Here is a 5,102-nt window from a genome sequence, read left to right as displayed (position 1 = left end):
AACAACCCAACTAGCAATTTGATATTTTATAAAAGCTGCAAAAACATTTTCGAGACAAATTTTATAAAACAGCATAAGTCTCAAAAACATTGTAAGAATGTTTATACAGCAACTATACAACCAAAATGGGCACAGTATTATAAAGCACTTTAGTCACCGTTGAGGTTTTGTAAGGCCTGTTGGAAACAATTAAAAAGTAGTCATATAAACGTTTATACAGGTCTTATAAAAATATGCCAATACTTTAATAAAATAGTTTCTTAAAGGTTTTATAACTGGGTCATAAGGCAGATTATATTGTGAGTTATATAATAGCAACAAATCATCTAAACAACAATTTTATAAGGGATCTATTTTGGGATCTTTAGTAGCAATAATACGACATTTTTGTAGCATTAGATCTATCAACAAAAGTAAATTATTTATTAACTGTATCGTGAAGGTATCAGAAGATATACACTTAACAAAATCTCTATTTAATCACAATGTCTGCAACCGGAATGTTATGTGGTGTAATAAGTACCTACTCAATATTATTTTACGCGTTTTAGTGCACTTTGGAAAAACAATTTTTACTGCGGAGAAAATTTTATTGTGATTTGTATGGTATATATCTAGTGAATTTTACATGCGTCGCGTATTAAGTGATTATTTCCAATATTATCATAATTAAAAATAAAAAGGTTTTTTGAAATGTCATGGTTTTTGACGTTGAATCTAGCACAAAAAGCATTAGAATCATCTTAACTGTTCATCATTGCTTTTGTAGTGCTATTTAATATTAGGAACACGGCTAAATTTGTGATATTTTTATAGTTATACGCCACAATATTTTTCAGCATTGTGTCAAAATGGCTGCGGCTTATAAAATAATTTGGTTGTAAGAACCAGTTTTAAATGACAAGTAAGCTAATTGAGCGATTTCTATAAAACAATGAAAGTTAACTAAAAATAAAAAATTTTAGTGCCGAATGTGGGATATTAAAAGAAACAGCACATGATCTCAGTTTGTTTCGAAAATCTACGTTCTTGTCCAAATTCGATAATTCCAAAAGTTCATCTCCGGGATAATCATCTAGTTCCACCAACCATTTATTTCTTACTTCTTCGCCATCACTTGGGTATTGTATTATTTCTAATACGGTAATATTATTAAAAGTGTTTCTTTGATTTTCCACTTCCAATGAAGCATAGTTACTAAGAATAGCACAATTATCATCACTGAATGTTTCTTGAACTGATAGACTACTTGATTCATGCACCTGTGCGCGACGGTCATTGTTCCTGTCCCCAGATAAAATGTTTTGATAACATTTCTTTACTTTTCTTCTAAATGCGCCACTTCTTTTGATTTTTTCCACTGGCTTACACCTGACATGATTAATTTTAAACAACGACTGTGAAAGCTGAAGAAAAATATAAAACAGACTTTTACCGTTCGCTATTGACACAAACAAAACAATGTCCAACCATTTTGTTGTTTCAAATTTGTTTTATAGAATGGTTTGTCGATGTAATTTTGAGTCAAAGTAAACGTTTTTCTCTTGTAACTGTTATATTAGTATTTTTGTTTTACAATTGATAATTTCATTACATAATAACTATATTATAGTGAATAATATAGCTATTTGCTCTTATAAGTGAAATTGTCTCAAAGTATCTTTTAATATAATAGTTTTATAGGTAGACAACCCACATCTAATAAACAATTATATTATTTATTTATAGCGCGGTTCGAAATACTACAGAACATTACTAAAAAATTATTATAAAATACTTTAGTTTCATTAGCTAAAATGTTTTATAAGCTTGTCACAGAAATGTTTATAAAATAGTTATACATTTTCCATATAAACTGTTTTATAATTTATCTGCCAAAACGTTCTTGTGATAAATTTATAAAATATTTCAGTTGCCGACAACAAAATAATGGTACTTGCCACTATAATAAAACAAATTTGCATTTCGAAAGCGATAATAATAATACAATAAAACATAATTGTCGTATAACTTGAAAATTATAAAACTGTTTTGCTGGTTGGGGTGCTAACTACGCATAGCAAATTTGAAATAGAAATGTTCAGGAATTTTGGAATTATTGCAGACAATGTTTAATTTTACAGAAAATTTGACGCCCTGTATCTCGTTAAGGAGGCATTTGCGACCCTATGTTTATTAAAACTTTTTGTCTTAATTTTTTATGTATTATCTACCCTAGAAGTCTGTCAGCGGTTTTTTGAATCACCCTGTATTTTTAAGTTGAAAACATATAGCACACTCCATACTTAGGATTGACCGTTTCCAAGATATTTTGACTTTTAAGCTAAAATTGACAGATGCAGACTGTCAGAAAAAATTAGTTTTCCCGGAAACTTAGTTTTATTTTTTTTGTGCAAATTGGAAATTTGTAGAGGAAGATCTAATTTATCGAATTTGACATGAAAAATTTCCAGTTCTTATACAGGGTGGTCAAATAAAATTATCGAATATCAAATTCAGAAAATGTGGAAAACTCGAAATTTTTAAATGGAAACCCCTAATTTTTTTTAACGTATTCACATTCTACACTAAAATTAAGTGTAACTTTGTTAAAGTTTCCCTATACCTAAATCCAGTGGTTTTCATTTTATTTACAAATAAATATTTCCCTTTTCTTGGACAGGAGCTATATAAATAGGAAATGTTCTGAAATATAACATCCATAGACGAGTATACGAGGGTTGCCTTTTATATTTTGGGAATGGACGATCCTGGTGCTGCCATCTGACAACCAACGTTCCCATTGTAAAGTTGGACTTTTTGTCGGTATACTACTCGGAACGTTTCGACGCACAAGCGCTATTTGTGTTATTTACAGTGACTTAAAAAATTCACATCGGCCAGAAAATGGAATTAATAAACATTCCATGCAATTATTTTTTACAACCTCCGAAGTGGTTTATCTCAACAACAGTGCATCGATAAACTTTTAGTGATAAAGCACCAACAAAAACCATTGACGTATATCGCTGGTATATGGAACTTCATCGTGGCTATGTTTGCTCACTGAGGAAATCCACGAAGGAGAATCGGTTATTGTTCTAGAAAACATTGATGCTGTGCGTGAACTGAAATTGTATCGTCATGTGACTTATCGTGAGATTGAGACATCTTTGGGCATTAGTGGGACCAGAATAATGTATGAATACTTGGCCACCAAAAATTTGTCCATGTTGGTTCCCACATAATTTTACAAACGTTCAAGAAAAGACTTGTGTCAATCGGTTGAAAGAAATGCTCAAGAAATACTATCGTAATGCTTTAAAACATGTCTATCCCATCGTAACAGGTGACGAATCATGGATTTACTCGTGTGAGCCCGAAAGTAAACAACAGTCGACTGTATGGGTCTTCCAAGATAAGCCAAATCCAAAGTTATTTACGCACAAAGCACGTTTAAGCTAATGGTCTCCTTTTTTTTTGAAAAAACTGGACATATGGTTAATTATACCATTAGTGCAATGTAGGAGGGTCGATTCGGAATGGTTTGCCAGAAGTCTTCGGAAAAATAATGGAAACTAACTGTCGAAGACACATTCTCCACCATGATAGTGCGAACTCTCACACATTGGCTTAAATAAGAGACTTTTTGAGACCAGAAGACCAGAAGAAAAGGAATTGAGGTGTCATCCATCCTACAACCCTGATTTGGCACCCAATAACTTTTTAATTCCCACACATCAAAAACAAATGACATGGTCAACGTTTTTCGACATCTGTAGAAACGGTTAACGTGTTCAAAAAGCATGTTTTGGATATACTTCAATCGGAATGGAAAAAGTGCTTCGAAAATTTACCATAACTTTTTTATGCTTATGCTCAACTGGTTTCGGAGTTATTTAGAAAAAAACATCATCAGAGTGGTCACTTTAAGTGGCTATAACTTCCTTAGGAAAAATTTTTGGATTCACATTTATATAAATAAAATGTAATTTTTTTCGACATAGAACACACTGTAGAAATATTGCCCCAAATTTCAGGACACCCTGTATAAAAGACAACACTCATAATATTTAAACATATAATTTTTTATAATAAAACATCAAAATAATGAGAAAACACAAAATGTTAAAAATAAGGAATTTGAAATAATAAAATCCTATAGGCTAGCAGAAAAGAACATAGCTGAAAAGTTTGAGGGGGCAATAGAGCAAAGAATAGAGAAAGATATTGAAATACTGAACGGTAATATTGAGGAGATTTGGAACAAATTTAAAGATATAGTTATCGAAACGGCAAAACAAGAGTGTGGAACATGCAAAAAGGATAACAGGAAGAAACAAACGGTATGGTGGACAGAAAAAATTAAAGAACATGTAATGAGGAAAAAAAGGCATGGAGAAATTACCTATCAAAAAGAACAGCAAATACTTATGAGATATATAAACAGGAAAGAAAACGAGTAAAAGATTTGGTATTAGAATCAAAGAAAAAGGCTTGGGAATAATTCGGAAATAAAATGGAGGAAAATAGTAAAAATAATCAAAAACTGTTTTATACAGTGCTTAAATCATTAAGGTCAACAGAAACATATAGTACATTACATGTCAAAAGTAAAAACGGCGACACGTTAACAGATGAAAAAGATATAATGGCACGATGGAGAGAGTACTTTGAGGAATTGCTAAAGGCATCAGAAAATATGGAGACAAATGTACAAAGTGAATTAAGAGTCCTAGAAGAAAATGAAGAAGTAATAACGCTAGAAGAACTAAAAGAGACCATTAAAGATCTGAAGAATGGTAAAGCACCAGGGGAAGATAAAATAACTGTAGAAATGATAAAACACTTAGGAGAAAAGGGTCTGGATATATTACTCAAAATATATAATAAAGCCTGGAGATATGAACAGACACCAAAGGATTGGCAAATTTCATTAATAGTACCAATACATAAAAAGGGAGATATTAAAGAATGTAGTAACTATAGAGGAATAACATTGTTGAGCACAGCTATGAAAATATACGAAAAAATAATTGATAGAAAAATAAAACCAATAATAGAGAAGACATTAGAGGAATCACAAAGTGGATTCAGAAAAGGAAGAAGTACACAAGATCACA

At 31.3% G+C, this 5,102-nt stretch overlaps 1 protein-coding gene across 2 annotated transcripts in view; it reads right to left on the bottom strand.

The window, feature by feature from the left end:
* The window catches only part of LOC108917855 (exportin-5), a 22,606-nt gene that overhangs the window by 1,630 nt on the left and 15,874 nt on the right, over nucleotides 1–5,102 (bottom strand). The gene's annotated exons all lie outside the window — the stretch shown is intronic.

This window comes from Anoplophora glabripennis, unplaced genomic scaffold, assembly GCF_000390285.2.
Source record: "Anoplophora glabripennis isolate ALB-LARVAE unplaced genomic scaffold, Agla_2.0 scaffold3, whole genome shotgun sequence".
NCBI classification, from domain to species: Eukaryota; Metazoa; Arthropoda; class Insecta; order Coleoptera; family Cerambycidae; genus Anoplophora; species Anoplophora glabripennis.
This window is presented reverse-complemented; position numbering and strand designations above follow the sequence as displayed.